The sequence below is a fragment of the Schistocerca americana genome, chromosome 6 (assembly GCF_021461395.2).
Source record: "Schistocerca americana isolate TAMUIC-IGC-003095 chromosome 6, iqSchAmer2.1, whole genome shotgun sequence".
Taxonomy (NCBI): Eukaryota; Metazoa; Arthropoda; class Insecta; order Orthoptera; family Acrididae; genus Schistocerca; species Schistocerca americana.
This window is the reverse complement of record NC_060124.1, coordinates 139,552,544-139,570,277: the sequence shown is the minus strand read 5'-3', so window position 1 is coordinate 139,570,277 and position 17,734 is coordinate 139,552,544.

Genomic DNA, 17,734 nt, shown 5'->3' with positions numbered 1-17,734 from the left:
AAGTGCAGTGCCTTGTTTTTATGTTTTTTTTACACACATCACAAAAAGTTTGCATCACCCCAGTTCCCAGAACTCCTGAAAGTAGACGTTGACTATGGATATTGTACCACAGACACAGTCCCTTTCACTGTACAGAGACGTCATTAAAACCGCCCAAAGATGTACACAACCATGCATGAGCACCACCTATTAGATGGAGGAGGTCCGACAGACTATCAGTTCCAGTCATTCCACCAGAAAGGAGGTACACAGCTCGTGTTGTCTGTAGTTCAGCCATGCCTAGATGGTCAATAATGCGGTTCGATCGCGTCCGCATTGTTACTTTGTCCAGGAAGAGGGAAGTGTGAGGGAAGTGTCCAGGTGTCTCGGAGTGAACCAAAGAGATGTTGTTCGGACGTGGAGGAGATTCAGAGAGACAGGAACTGTCGGTAGCATGCCTCGCTCAGGCTGCCCAAGAGCTACTACTGCAGTGGATGACAGCTACCTACGGATTATGGCTCCGAGGAACCCTCAAAGCAACGCCACCATGTTGAATAATGCTTTTCGTGCAGCAACTGAACCTCGTGTTACGACTCAAACTGTGCGCAATAGACTGCATGATGCAGAGATTCACTCCCGATGTCCTTGGCGAGGTCCATCTTTGCAACCACGACACCATGCAGCGCGGTACACATGGGCCCAACAACATGCCGAATGGACTAGTCAGGATTAACATCAAGTTCTCTTCACCGATGAGTGTCGCATATGCCTTCAACCAGACAATCGTCGGAGACCTTTTTGTAGGCAACCCGGTCGACCTGAACGCCTTAGACGCACTGTCCAGCGAGTGCAGCAAGGTGTAGGTGCCTTGCTGTTTTGGGATGCCATTACGTGGCGCCTATGTACGCCACTGGTGATCATGGAAGGCGGATGTACAATACGTGAATGCCATCCACCGACCGATAGCGCAACCATATCGGCAGCATATTGGCGAGGCACTCGTCTTCATGGACGCCCCCATCGTGCACATCTTTTGAATGCCTTCCTTCAGGATAACGACGTCGCCCGACTAGAGTGGCCAGTACGTTCTCCAGACATGAACCCTATCGAACATGCCTAGGATAGATTTAAAAGAGCTGTTTATGGACGATGTGATCCACCAACCACTCTGAGAGATCTACGCCTAATCGCCCTTGAGGAGAGAGACATTCTGGACCAACAGTGCTCTGATGAACTTGTGGATAGTATGCCACGACGAATACAGGCATGCATCAATGCAAGAGGACGTGCTGTTGGGAATTAGAGGTACCGGTGTGTAAAGCAATCTGGACCACCACCTCTGAAGGTCTCGGTGTATGGTAGTAAAACATGCAATGTGTTGTTTTCATGAGCAATAAAAAGGGCGGAAATGATGTTTATGTTGATCTCTATTCCTATTTTCAGTACAGGTTCCGGAGTTCTCGGAACCGAGGTGATGCAAAACATTTTATGATATGTGTATTTTTAGAACAGTGTCACCATTCCTGCAACGTGTTTTAAGCATGTATTTTGGTTTTCATTTTCCAGTCCTTCGATTTTAATATAAACAACAAAGACAACTTTGTTAATGTTTTATGTAAACAACAATAAAATTCATCTTGTTGTAGATTCTTTAAACCTTTTAGCTTATGATGATATTAGTTTACCTTGTCTATATTGTTAGTGCCTTTGGCTGAAGAGTCGAATGTTGCGCCGTTGACAATTGAACCTCCACCCATGCGGGATGAAACAGTATTTGTATGAAAGCAAATCTTTATTTCTTCGCTGATACACACACACACACACACACACACACACACACACACACACACACACTTTAACGAAACAAAAGTACAGGGCGACAATTATTGAACTATGTGCAATAAAATCGTCGTAAGTTCTGAACGGTTTGCGTTACGACTTTCAAACTACACGGCTGGCCTCTGGGAGTGATGGGAATAAGTATGGTTTGGTTTAGCGATGAAGCCCACTTCCATTTGGATGGGTTCGTCAACAAGCACAATTGGCGCATTTGGGGGACTGATACTCCACATTTCGCGATCGAGAAGTCTCTTCACCCTCAACGGGTGGCTATGTGGTGTGCAATGTTCAGTCACGGAATAATCTGAACCACATTCGTATATTCGTTGATGGCACAGTGACTACCGAACGGTACGGGAAGTTTTTGGAAGGTGATTTCATCCCTGTTATCCAAAGGGACCCGGACTTCGGCAAGATGTGGTTCATGCAAGACGGAGCTCGACCCCATCAAAGAAGGAGAATATTTGATGTCCTGGAGGAGCACTTTGGAGACCGTGTTCCGGCTCTGGGGTACCCAGAGGCCCACTGGGATGGGCTTCGATTGGCCACCATATTCTTCGGGTCTGAACACATGTGACTCCTTTTCGTGGGGCAGTATCAAAGACAAGGTGTACAGCAATAACCCCAAACCATTGCTGAGCTGAAAACAGCCATTCAGGAGGTCATCAAAAGCAGCGACGTTCCGACAGTTCAGCGGGTCATGCAAAATTTCACAATTCGTCTGCGCCACATGATCGCCTATGATGGCAGGCATATCGAAAATTTCATAATCTAAATCCGAATATCTTAGTGGCGTTTACACGTTGAGTGAGGTGTGTGCCCACCATAGTTTATGAACAATTTACGTTTTTTTTTCATGTAGTTCAATAACTGTCGCCTGTAAATATCATAACAGCAACTGTAACGTGCAAAGTGTTTTACATTTTTTACTTTGTCAGTTTTGTAATTGCAGGTATTAGAAGACGGTGACGAGCTGAAACTGGTCAGTCTTTCTTTTTTCTTTATCGTCGCCTTGTCCCACGTCACGTAGGGTCGGCGTTACTCTTCTGGATCCTTCTCCTCCATAGTACTCTATCCATTGCCTCTTCCTTCTTCCATCCTTTCTCCCTTAGGTCCCCGGATATCTTATCCTTCCATCTCATCTCCAGTCTTCCTCTCCATCTCGCTCCTTCAATCTTTATATCTTCAACTCTGTTTCCGATATACTCTTCCCCTTTACTCTGTAAGCGTCCGTACACCGTTAGTCTGCTCTCTTGTATCTTTTTCCCCATGGGTCCCACTTTCACAGCTCCCCTAACAAATTCATTTCTAATCCTGTCCTTCCTTGTTACCCCACACATCCACCTCAACATCCTCATTTCCGCCACGTCGATCTTCCTTTCCTGGGCTACTGTGATTGGCCATGTCTCTGCCCCGTATATCATAGCAGGCCTTACCACCGACTTGTACACTTTCCCTTTCAACCCAATGCTCACCTTCTTGTCACACAACACTCCTCTCATTTTCCTCCAGTTGTTCCAACCGCAATTTATTCGGTGTTGTATCTCGCTTTCCAGTCCTCCGTCCCTCTGTATGTACGACCCCAGGTATTTAAATTTGCAGACCGATTTCAGCTCATCATCTTGGATCTTGCAAGACCTCGTCTGCACATCCTTCAGTGCTAAATATTCAGACTTTGTCCCTCTTTCTTCTAGAGCTGAAACTGGTCAGTAATATACTATAATACATGATGCCATAAATTTTGTCTGCATAAAGAATCTGAGAGATTTTGGTGAACATTAAAATGATTTTAGCATTTGGAAACCTTTTTATACCTTCCTAAGACAAGAAAGTTCAAGGTCGAGTGGCAAATAGTCCGCGCTAAGTCGTTTTGACAAAACGTGTTGGGTTACATTATTTCCTATTTAACGAATAAAAAGGACTTCCTAGTTCGTCATAATTACTCTAAATCCCACAAGGAAATGTGAATCGTAGCTGTCCAAAAACGTATCAAACAGCCGTACGAGGCATACAATGCGTGCGTGATTCGCAACCAGCATCGAAAGTCTACTAAGAGTGTATAGTTTAGTACTGTGAGGTTGATTGATTACAGCTACAGATATGCACTTAAACAACGGGATCTTTTAAATTATGAGCTGTACAGTCTCTCTTTCATTATACCACTTTTCGTGACAGTGACAGGACCGTTGCTGAATAACCGCTTCCTTTAATGTCACTGGCAAAAAGAAACGAAGAAGTTTTCGCTGCGATAGCAACCTTTTCATGCCAGGCATTGTGGAAGTCTCGGTTCACAGAAGAATCTTCCGCTCAATCTCGATTGTGTAGGGCAGCGCCCCGCGCCGGAAAACGTTTGCCGTCCTTTGTTGGTAGAACTGCGGGGGCGGCCGTGTCAGAAGCCGCGGGTGGCGCCCGCTGCCCTCTTATTGTGCTCGCTGACTCAATCTATTCGGCGACCGGACGCGGCAAAAAGAGAGCAGAGAGAGCACAGAGCGACAAATTGCTCTCTGCGGAGAACAACAGAGTGCCAGTATAACAGCTGCTGGCGCGTCCGGACTGAGATATTTGCATTGGAATCCGTGACGCTAACTGGCCGCGTTCTCTGCCAGGTCTCTCCATCAGTAGTGGCGAAGTCGTCTGAAATGATCTTGGACTCCTGAGCGATTTAATTAAGGACCCACACACAATAGCACGTGGAAACCCCTTGTGGCATAGCACAAAGAGGTAAGTATACGAATAATGTAGATGTTATAGTGGAATTTGGTGGTTAGGAATGTAAACTTTGCCTAGTGCATGCATACCATCACTAAAATTATCAGCGATGGTGTACCCAAAACTAAAAAAGAACACATCCATAGTGAAGATATACCATCACTGCCCCGATTAGTGGATGCATACGGTAGCAGATTGTTAACGGTGCGTCCAGCAATGGTACCATGGATCAACACGATGTTGTTGTCGGCACTTGGTTTCTGTTAATTTGTACTGCAGTGTAGCTATGGCTGACAGCAGAGAAGCTATTGTTGAATCAGTGAAGTTACACGAACATCTTAGTAGAGGAAAGGGGGAACTCCAATTATAATTGTGTCTTCGAGGACAGAGAACAGTAAGAATCACTTATCAGCAAGGTTAAATCACCAAAATCGGGACGAAAGACGGACGGCAACGATTACAAGTTTTTGAAGAGGTATGAAGTGCTCGAGGTGAATTAATACAACCTGTTACTGAAGCAGGCAAGATGCATGACGCTCACGCAACAACTGGCCAAGGTGGACATGACCGAGGATAAAAATGCTTAACGTCAGAGTACTATAACATAACTTACTGATACGTCCAGATTTATCTTAGCTATGTGACTCTTGTCCACAAAAGACAAGAAGAAAGGAACAGTAGTGAAGCCCATGCTTTTCAAAGAGTTAAATTCCAAACGTCAAATTCATCTCATCGATTTCTAATCGCAACCAGGTTGAGATTACAGATTCGTAATGGTTTATTAGGACCACCTCACTAAATTCATTGTTCTCGAGTCACTGAAATCCAAACAGCTGAGGAGGTATGCGACAACATTATTGACATTTAACGTTGTTAGGCGCTCCCTGAGTACTACAGTCACACAATGGTCGAGAGTGCATTAGCAAAATAATGTGCAGGTTAACTGAACTACGGCCCAGTTTTAAGAGTGTGTATGATAAACCTAAACACAGCCAGAGCCAAGGCAGCGTAGATCGACAAATCAAGACAAGAGAAATACGTTAACTACATGCACCTAGGAACACAACACTGCGAAGCGGAGCTGTACACTAAAGATTGCGCAGTTAGCGAAGAACCGCGCAGTACATTTTGGAATTAAAAGTACCCTGCACGAAGCGATGTTTGTATTCCCTCATAAACTTGGTTTTATTCATCAGATTCGCCTCCTGGAGCATTTGCGAAAGTTCACTCTGAGGGTGAGCTAGAAAATATAATTAATCAAGTGAATATTAGCACTGAGAAAAGGACTGAGCCGCCTGCTGTGGCCCAGAGCCGAGCGGTTCTAGGCGCTTCAGTCCCTAACCACGCTGCTACTACGGTCGCAGGTTCGAATCCTGCCTCGGGCATGGATGTGTGTGATGTCCTTAGGTTAGTTAAGTTTAAGTAGTTCTAAGTCTAGGGGACTGATGACCTCAGATGTTAAGTCCCATAGTGCTTAGAGCCATTTGAACTATTTTGAAAGGGACTGAAACGTTGCAGAATACCTCTTGTAAGAATGAGCAGAATTAGTCTTCTGATTTGGGCCGCTTACTGCGCTAAAGATAAATCGCGTATTGCTTGGCTTAGCATTAGAATGAGCTCTAACATGTACACTGAGGTTCTAGAGACAGAACTGATCAGAATGTATGAGGACATAGGGAACGAAAGTGTAATGTTTCAACAGGATACTGAATCTTTGCATGTTTCTGCTACAACCAAAGTGTGGTTTAAAGATAAAATATCGATGTCTTGCCCTGGCCTGCACTTAGTCCGCCGTGAACCCTGGGGAAAAACCTTTGGAGAATACCTGCAGGCCGCGTTTATTGCAATAGAAAACATGTGACAAGATTTTCAGCAGAGTAAAGATAAAAGGAAATAAGGAACTAAGCTAAACAAATTAAAACTAACAACTAAACCAATAATTAGAATAAAAGCACACATAAGGAATATTTATTTATAATAATAAATAAATAAATAATGTTTTTAATTAAGTAAACAATAATAATATATGAAAAGAGGTCGGACAAAGTAAGAAAAATTGCAGTAACTGTACAATGAGTGTCTTGTAACAATTTCCTTCCAGGAAATGCAAACGCCTTATTTTTTTACCCATGTTACGAAAAAACTATGTAATTCCGTCATGATTGTTGATGTCATCTGTATCCAGTACTTTCATAACAAATTCGATACAGTATGCTACTTCATTTTCTACGTAAAGCTTACCTCCTGATGATGACCTCGAAAATATAATCAATCAAGAAAGCACTGAAACGTTGCAGCAAATCTCTAGTGGAACAGGAACAAAGATTGAGAACAGAGACAAAGAAGTTCCAGGCAATAATGGATACCTGCATGACTGATTTAGACGAATCAAAAGGTGCTGTAAAAAAAAAAAATTGAGGTGCACTAGTGCTTAGAAGAAAAACCACAGTGAATTCAGTAGTGCTCAGATCGTCGTTTACCATCAGTGGAAAAGACATGTACAGCGAGAGTTCCAGTTCCCGACCTCGATCGAGGGTGATGTCAAGCTTGGGTGTCATCCTCGAGACAATGACTAATGGCTTCTGCCGAACTAGAAAGAGAGATGGTGTGCTGTGCCAGTAATAAATTGATTGTTTCTAAATATTTCGGGAAGGGACGATACGATGTGCGACTGCAACTACGACTACGACAACATTTTGTTTCAGGTCCTAGTCCAGCGGTTGCTCTCTTAGAATAATCTCAGAGGAGGAAGTTCCAGCAAAGAAAATTGTTACCTTGAGGACAGTTCCCATGTTGCTTTTGCATCTCATGATAACTGTTTTCCGCATAGCACTGTCACAATCGTAGCTTACGTACACACCTCGCACTGTCACTAATTGTATCTGTTTACTGCCTGCAATAAAGGCACATACACACACAGTATCACCACACAGAGCCGACTGCCTTTATACTGAGTTCCACCCTCCACCACGTGAATCGTTGATGTCCTGCCATATACGGTACTACTGACATCAAATGCGATACTGTTTGACTACATATGTCAATATACTGGATCTCATACTATTGTGTATACACTGTACACAGCTTTTCCAGCCGACAATATTTATTTTCCTACAAATATCCATGCCATAGCTGTAAGCGCCACTTACTATAAACTCCAACGTAACATTAGTAGAGTGGAGACACCGTGGCTCGCTGGACTGAATTTCAGCGCTGCGATCGGTCAGCTGAGAGCCCATCCGCTGCTTCTGAACTCATCCATCCCGCAACTCTCCGCATCTGGTATTTTCCAAGTCTCTAACAAGCAGCTTCAGCCTTTCTTCCGGCCAACAAAAGGCATCTACCAATCATCCGAAAAGTTACTACCACCCGGGGAAATGGTGTAATTGTTTCATTTACAATACACTGCACCAAGAAATAGCAAAACGTCAACGACCCAATACACTGAATTTCTTCCTCTCTTTTCTGAAATAGCTTCTCGCTGTTACTTCCTCCTGACGTGACATCTAACACACCAATCGGTGCTCATTGAGCCCCGCGCTAACCTCGCATTACAGGTCCCGTGAAAACCTTGCAAACTTTCTCTGAGGATAGTTGCCCACTTTGCCCCAACGTACAACCATTGAGTAGGTCGGAGCCGTTTTCTCATGTTTTTAGGAAAGCCATGAGATTCGTATCTGCCCAAATATCTATAACAACTTCCTAGCGCCTACCACCTGCTGACAGAGTTCCGTCTCCTGGAACAAAGACTTTTTTTTATCTCGGCTGTCCCGCAAACCATACTATAAATGGACAATGGCCTCTCTGTCTGCTCTCCTTTTGGCAAATAGACTTTCATTCCCCGGATAAGGTGATGACGCAGTACCTGCAGTTCTTGTATCCATGTTTCTGTGAAGGCCCGTGTGCCCAGTTACCCCGTCACTCGTTTCGCCGCACCTCGCTACAAGTCGCCCGTCTCATATTCACAGCACTCCTCTCTTACAAATCTAACACATAAAGCAAATTAATGTACCAAGAGCTACGTCCAAAGGTTAAAAAAAATGAAGTCAGGTGCGGCAATCACTGTTATATCATGATTCCCCTTAACCTAATTCACGTCCATTCCATTCGTATGATTAAATGTGAATGAATGAAAAGACATCAGCCAAAGGGATTGCCACGTTTCAGAATGTCTGAAAGAACAGACACTGTTGACAACCCATAGATGGACAAAATTTCGAATTAATTTTGAAACTCTGTAGTTTGTCTCTTCAGTTTTGTTTACAGATGAGGCGAAGTTTGGAATAGACGGAATAACAAATTTGCACAACCGAAACATATGAGGCGATCGCAAACCTCATGCTGTAGTACAGACTTAGCGTCAGCATCAGTTTAAGGTTAATGTATGTGCTGGAATTGTAGGTGACTGTTCCGCAGGGCCATACGTCCTCTCAGTACATCTTATACGTGCTGTAAACAGTCTTTATTCTAAACACCCTCCAAGCCCTAATAAAAGATATGCCCCTACAAATAATAAGAAATACGTCGTTTATGAATGATGGAGCTCCAGCTCAGTTTATTCTCAGTGTTTGAGATGCTCTGGCTGGTATTTACCGTGACAGGTAGGTAGGCAGAGGAGGACTAGATCCCTGTCCTTCACGTTCTCCTGACCTCCATCCTTTGAATCGTTATCTCTGGGCACCTTAAACAACTGACCAAACCAGCAGACCATACGTTAGGAAATCTCTTTATCGGCGTGTTATGGAAGTCTGCAAAACAATTCAAAACTATCAGGGAGTATATCAAGGGCACTAGAGCCCATGTTCTCCCAAGAGTGCACAAATTCATTGAAGTTCAAGGTGGGATATTTGTGCATTTATTCTGAACAGCATAACGGAAAGTGATTGGAGGGGTATGTGGTAATAATATGTATCTTTCAAATGATGCCTTGTAAAACACATGTTGTAATGTTTATAAACTGTTATACTTGTACAGTCCTGAGAATTTACTGAATAATACAGAAAATAAGTAACAATGCACGTTAAATGTGTTATATCTAGGAAACCATTCAGAATAGGATGTACGTCCATAAGAATTTTTTTGCTTAAAAAATCGATCCCGTCATGTCCCTGAATATATTGACCGTTTCTCCTAGGACACACTGAGTAACTAAAATTAAACGATACTTAATTTGAATCATAACACACTCCGTAATTTTGAAGTAGGGCTTATCTGGCGCCTTGAGGATGACGTCACTGCCCACTAGACTAAAAGCCGCAGCCTCAGCTGAAGGGTCTTTTTAGGCAGCAGCACTCGCGTGGGCCGCCGCTGTGGTGGGAGTCTTGGCAGACTCTTCAGCAGGCAGATGAGCGCATGTTTCCATGATGGCGTTGCATTGTTTTTGGCTAGAGTGGAGGCGTTAACGCTGACTCAGTGAGGTAGCAAGACGCTTCAGTTGGTCGGTGCATCGGTACAGTGTATCTGTGTTATTTATGAACAATAATATATCAAGATTTTCCGAAGTGTTTGTTTGTCATTCACACGTCAAACGAACATACAAAGCTGTAGACTAGCAACCCTGGATAACAAACGACTGTAAGATAAATATATCCATTGAAGTTGTGGCTTTTGGGAGTCTGTATTATTAGTGGAGGCTCCAATTAATATCAATTAAAATAAACAATAAGTATGTCTGAGGAACTCGCTGTCACATGCCCATTTTCTCAATATCGCACTTTTATGGAGTCAAATTGCTTTTAGAAACTCACCGCAAACTTCTGTTGACACTATTCAGTTATTTCTATGCCGCAAAACGCAAACAATGCAGAGATGAATCTTGTTTTTAAGTACTTTCTCCTGTATCATTCAGTGCAAGCTAAAATTAGCCGTCTAAATTCCATTGCTTTGTTGCATTTCCTGGTCGGTCTCGATCCACAGTTTGCTTGGAAGCGATCTTGCACTGCAGACTATTATAGTCGCTAATTCTTTGCTTGGTAACATTGGTTCTGTGAGCATTGTTGTGCTCCAAGTACACTTTAACTGCATTATTATACATTTATTGTTTTACGACGTCTTCAGGTCGCCATGTTGTAAAAAATTTCTACGACCGAAGCCAGCCGTAAAACAACAAATGCGAAATAATGCATATGAGGTTGTTTTCATACACCATTAACATTGTCAGCTGTAATGCACAACATGATCAAGATATTTCACATTTCTGTACTAAAATTTCGTATCCAATCACAGGAAACATCCCCAGAGACTATAATAACATGTACAGGAGACATCCTTAGAGCTTGTTTGTACAGCATCTGACAATATCTCTCGTGATTCGAGACAAAGCGTTTGATATAGAAACATGCCTTGGACTACAGTCTATAGGCTGTAAACGCTATGTCACAAAGGAAAGGAAGTTGTCTGTTTTTGAATCCACGAGATAGTGTGTCATTCTCTAGACGATCATCGTTTTTATATTTTTATTTATTTATTTATTTTTTTGAGTCATCAGTCTTCTGAGTGGCTTGACGCAGCCCACGACGAATTCCACCCCCACTCCTCTCCTCTGCCAACCTCTTATCTCAGAGTAGCACTTACAACGACGTCCTCAATTATTTGCTGGATGTATTCCAATCTCTGTCTTCCTCTACAGCTTTTGCTCTCTACAGCTCACTCAAGTACCAGGGAAGTTATTCCATGATTTCTTAACAGATATCCTATCATCCTTTCCCTTCTCCTTGTCAGTGTTTTCCACGTATTACTTTCCTCTCCGATTCTACGAAGAACCACCTCATTCCTTACCCTATCAGTCCACCTAATTTTCAACATTCGACTGTAGCACCACATTTCGATTCTCTTCCGTTCCGGTTTCCCACAGTCCATGTTTCACTACCATACAATGCTGTGCTCCAGACGTGCATTCTCAGAAATTTCTTCCTCAAATTAACACCTGTATTTGATACTAGTAGACTTCTCTTCGCTAGGAATGCCCTTTTTGCCATTGCTATTCTGATTTTGATGTCCTCCTTGCTCCGTGCGTCATTGGTTATTTTGCTGCCTAGGTAGTAGAATTCCTTAACTTCGTCTGCTTTGAGGCCATCCATTCTGATGTTAAAAAAAGTTCTCGCTGTTCTCATTTCTGCTGCTTCTCATTACTTTCACCTTTCTTCGATTTACTCTCAATCCATATTCTGTACACATTAGACTGTTCATTCCATTCAGCGGATCATGTAAATCTTCTTCACTTTCCCCCAGGGTGGCAATGTCATCAGCGAATCGTATCATTGATATCCTTTCACCTTGAATTTTAGTTTCACTCCTCAACCTTTCTTTTATTTCCATCATTGTATATTCGACGTACAGATTGAAATGTAGGGGCGAGAGACTATATCCCTGTCTTACACCCTTTTTAATCCGAGCACTTCGTTCTCGGTCGTCCAGTCTCATTACTCCCTCTTGGCTCTTGTACATGTTGTACGAGTATATTACCCATCTCTCACTGTAGCTTACCCCTGTTTTTCACAGAATTTCGAATAGCTTGCACCATTTTACATTGTCGAACGCTTGTTCCACGTCGACAAATCCGATGAACGTGTCTTGATTTTTCTTTAGTCTTGCTTCCATTAACAACCACTACATCAGAATTGCCTCTCTGGTGCCTCTGCCTTTCCTAAAGCCAAACTGATCGTCATCTAACACATCCTCAATTTTCTTTTCCATTCTTCTGCTTATTATTCTTGTCACCAACTGGGACGCATCAGCTGTTAAGCTGATTGTGTGATAATTCTCGCACTTGCCGGCTCTTACAGTGTTTAGAATTGTGAATATGATATTTTTCCGAAAGTCAGATGGTATGTCGCCAGACTCATACATTCTGCACACCAACGTGAATACTCTTTTTGTTGCAATTTTCCCCAATGATTTTAGAAATTCTAATAGAACGTTATCTGTCCCTTCTGGCCTATTTTATCTTTAGTCCTTCAATCTCTCTTAAATTCTGATTCTGAAACTGGATCCCCTATCTCTTCTAAATCGACTCCTGCTTCTTCTTATCACATCCGACCAATCTTCCCCCTAATAGAAGCCTCCAGTGTACTCTTTCCACCTATCTGTTCCCTCCTCTGAATTTAACAGTGGAATTCCCGTTGCAATTTTAATGTAATAACCCTTGCTTTTAATTTCACCGAAGGTCGTTTTGACTTTCCTGTATGCTGAGTCAGTGCTTCCGACAATCATTTCTTTTCCGTTTTCTTCATTTTTATCATGCAGCCACTTCGTCTTGGCTTCCCTGCACTTCCTTTTTACTTCATTCCTCAATGACTAGTATTTCTGTATTCCTGAATTTCCCTGAACATTTTTGTACTTCCTTCTTTCATCGATCAACAGAAGTATTTTCCTGTTACCCAAGGTTTCTTCGCAGGTACCTTCTTTGTACGTATTTTTTTCTTTCCAACTTCTGTGATTGTCCTTTTTAGAGATGTCCATTATTCTTGAATTGTACTGCCTACTGAGCTATTTCTTATTACTGTATCTATAGCCTTAGAGGACTTCAAGCGTATCGCGTCATTCTTTAGTACTTCCATATCCCACTTCTTTGCGTATTGATTCTGCCTGATTAATCTCTTTAACTTCAGCCTACTCTTCATCACTACTACATTGTGATCTGAGTCTATATCTTCTCCTGGGTAAGTTTTACAATCCAGAATCTGATTTCGGAATCTCTGTCTCACCATGATGTAATTTAACTGAAATCATCCCGTATCATCCGGCCTTTTCCAAATACACTGAAGCGCTAAAGAAACGTGTATACTCATGTGTATTCAAATGCAGAGTTATGCAAACAGGCAGAATACGGTGCTGTGGTCGGCAAAGCCTATATAAGAGAACAAGTGCCTGGCGCAGTTGTTAGATAGATTACTGCTGCTACAATGGCAGGTTATCAAGATTTAAGTGAGACTGAACGTGGTAATATAGTCGGCGCACCAGCAATTGGACACAGCATTTCCGAGGTAGCGCTGAAGTGGGGATTTCCCCATACGAACATTACACAAGTGTACCGTGAATATCAGGAATCCGGTACAACGACAAATCTCCGACCTTGCTGCGGCCGAAAAAGATCCTGCAAGAATGGGACTAACGACGACCGAAGAGAATCGTTCAGCGTGACAGAAGAGCAACCCTTCCGCAAATTGCTGCAGATTTCAGTGCTGGGCCATCAACAAGTGTCATCGTGCAAACCATTCAATGAAACATCATCGATATGAGCTTTCAGAGCGAAAGGCCCACTCGTGTACTCTTGACGACTGCACGACGCAAACCTTGACACCTCGCCTGGACCCCTTAACACCGACAATGGACTCTTGATGGCTGGAAACATGTTGCCTGGTCGGACGAGTCTCGTTTAAAATTGTATCGAGCGGATGCGCGTGTACGGGTATGGAAAAAACTTCTTCCATCCATGGACCCTGTGTGTCAGCAGGAGTCTGTTCAAGCTGGTGGCGGCTCTGTAATGGGGTGGGGCGTGTGCAGTTAGTGTGATAAGGATCCTCTGATACGTTTAGATACGACTCTGACAGGTGACACGTACGTAACCATCCTGTCTGTTCACCTGCATCCATTCATGACCATTGCGCATACCGAAGGACTTGGGCAATTCCAGCGTGACAGTGCGACACCCCATACGTCAAGAATTGCTACAGAGTGGTTCCAGGAACACTCTTCTGAGTATTACACTTCCGCTGGCCACCTAACTTCCCAGTAATGAACATTATTGTGCGCATCTGGTATGCCTTGCAACGTGCTGTTCAGAAGAGATCTACACACTCTCGTACTCTTGCGGATTTACCGAGAGCTTTACCGAGAGCCCTGCAGGATTCATGATGTCATTTCCCTCCAACACTACTTCAGACATTAGTGAAGTCCATGAGACGTCGTGTTATGGCAGCTGCGCGTGCTCGAGGGGCCCCACACGATATTAGCCAGGTGCACCGGATTCTTTGGCTCTTAGGTGTATATCTCTTTCTCTTGTGATTCTTGAAAAGATTATTCGCTATTACTAGCTGAAATTTATTCCAGAACTCAATTAGTATTTCTCGCCTCTCATCCCTTGTCTCCAGCCCATATGCTCCTGTAATCTTTTTTTCTACTCCTTCTGCTACAACTGCGTTCGAGTCCCCCATGACAGACTTTCATCGCCCTTCGTGTAACGTATTACCCTTTCGATATCCTCATATATTCTCTCTTCGTCTTCTGCTTGCGACGTGGGAATGTATGTTTATTTATTTATTTAGTGCGACATTATAGACCTGTTACCTGATTTTTTAAAACAGGTCGTATATCTTACAATTTTCGTTTTTCATCTTTTTGCAGTTTTCTTTTCTTATGTTTCATCTTCAACATTTGCAAAGAATAATACTTTTCAAAATAACAATAATTTAAGGTTGAAATATAAATAAAATTTTGTTGCTTTTTAAGAAGAACGTAAGAAGATGATAGGATAGGATAGAGATTTGTTTGCACCATCACCGAATGTTAGTAATTGTAAATACCTCGGAATGATTTCTTCGAGTCGCTGACCGCCAGTCACCCTCACACAGAAACGCACACACGCACACACACACACACACACACACACACACACACACACACACACATACACACACACACACACACACACACACACACACACACACACGCCATGCACGCACGCACGCACGCAAATGGTTGTTAGTAGATAAATAATATTCTTTATTCTGTTTATTACTAATCCTATGTGTTAACTTTAGGTGCCCATCCGTGTTCAGCATTTGGTGATTTCTTGGTTAGATCGCCAGCACCTTATGCTTATTTATTGTCACATCTCGGCTTCCTCCTCCTGTTCCTCCTCATTGTCACTGTTTTCGCTGTCACTGTGGCTATCGCTGTCCACCCTCTAGAGACTGTTGTTACGTTGCACATAGGCGTGTGTGTTATGTCGTGTCCGCATGTACTCTTCATGTGTTGTTTTTGAAATACTGTTTGTCAATACGTTTAATTGTGCCTATCGTTCTTCGTCTCATATTGCTGTGTGTATATGTATGTATCTGTGTAGTCTAAACGTAGTGAATGTCTATTGTTCGCGTATTGCCCGCAGAAAAAGACAATGTGTTCTGGGGAACCTTCTTCCCCGCATGTCCATATAGATGTTTGTCTCAGACTCACGCTGTTTAAGCTCGTGGGATAAGGTCCGTGTCTGGTTAAGAAATGTACCACATCGCGGCTGGGATCGACATGTTTCATTCTCAACCGCTCCCTTACGTCAGGGAGGATGTCGTGCAGTCAACGTCCCTTATCACTTACATCCCACTCACCTTGCCATGTATCCAAACGCCAACTTTTAAGGTGACGTATCGTCTCTATGGGCACACCAGTTATTGTGTGTATCTTATCTAGTCTCCCCATCTTTAACCAGTACCTTGCAGCTCTGTATTTGATCGTGATATCTATGGGGCATATTCCGAACAACACACACAGTGCACCCTCTGAGGTGGTGCCAAAGGCTTCAGATAGCCTAAGAAGGGCACTTCTATGATGCTCTCGTCTGACCGATGCTTTGTTGGTGACCACGTTCAGTTTATGTGCCCACGTGCTAGCTGCTAAGTGGAGTACTGATTCGAAGAGCACACAGTAGTATGTACGTATGACTGGTAGAGATGGTAGAGGTATACTGTCCTGTTTTGAATTTAGACTCACCAGTTTGTGTAATATTTTTTCTGCTTTGTCTGTTGTTAGCCGTATGTGTTCGTGGAAATTCAATTTTCCATCTATGTGTACCCCAAGATAGCGCATAACGTGTGCTCGTTTGATGTTTCTGTCCCCAATTTAAACCGAAGCATTCCTTTGCAGTGATCCTTTCAGTAATGTGTATGTTGTTTTGTTTTCGGTTATCCTGAGTTTATTGCTGTGGCACCATTGTGTAGTTATTTGTAGTATTCCACTGTTTTTCTCTTCTAACTGGGCTCTGTTATTTGCAGTGTGTGCAACTAATAGGTCATCTGCGTTGGTGACAATTCCGTCTGACCTGTCATCCCCATACAGAAATTGTAGGAGGGGTTTGATCGTTATGTCCCAGAAGATGGGGCCGCAGATCGACCCTTGAGGACAGCCTTTGGTAATTCTTTTAATTACTTTCCGGCTGGCCATCTGCCATTCGACTACTCGGTTTTTACAGTAGTCTAGTAAACTGTTGTACAGTTACTGCGGTACCTCCAGATGCCTTAACCTCTGAAACAGTGCAGGCCTCCAGAGAGTATCGAATGCTCCGGTAATGTCAATCATTATTGCCATGGCGTATTTCCGTTTTGTAGTACTAACTATGTGTAGGGCCTGGTTGATGGCATCATCTGTTGATCTGCAAGTTCTGAAGTCGAATTGGTGTTGGATCATCCTTTTTCTGAGAGCTCTGTGTGTTTGCAGGCACTTACACGGTAGTTTCTCGTGAATCTTTGCTAGGGTGTTTATTAGGCATATTGGCCCGTAATATTTTTGATCTGAAGGATCCCTGTCCGCTGATTTCTTAATAATGACTGCTTTGGAGGTTTTCCATACTGTAGGTACCCTGCCCAGCCGTAAGGCATCGTTCAGTAACGTTGTTAGCAACGGGGTGATCTGCGGTGCTAGTTTTTTTAGTGTTTCCAAGTGGATACCATCTGGTTCAGATGCTTTTTTGTTTTTGAGCTCTGAGATTGCTAGCGCAACCTCTTCTTGCGCAAAAGGACAGGTGACAGTTGAAGTGTTGTACAGTGTGTGTAGGTTTTCTCTTAGTGTTGTATGATATCGTGTGTCTGTATCAATAACGTTGTCTGGGAGCAGTTTATACAGCAGAAACTCCGCTGTGTTCCTCCATCCCCTCGTCATCGTGCCGTCATCCTGCCTTCGCGTTCCCATAACTAGTGGGGTTTTTATCTTCTCTGTCAGTATTTTGTATGGTTCCCCCCATATATTTTGCTCTGTTAGTGTTGTTATAAATAGCTCCCATTGTTGTCTACGCGCGTTGTATAGGGTCTGTCTGTATAAGTCTTGTACATGCCCATATGCTTCAAATCTTATGCGTTTGTCCCTATCTGCTATCGCCCTTTGATATAATTTTCGTTTGCGTCTGGCATCTTCTTTGAGTCTCGCGAGTTCGTTGGTCCATGGTACTGGTGAGCGTTTTGTGTTCATTGCTGTCGGTATTGATGTGTTTTGTGCATGT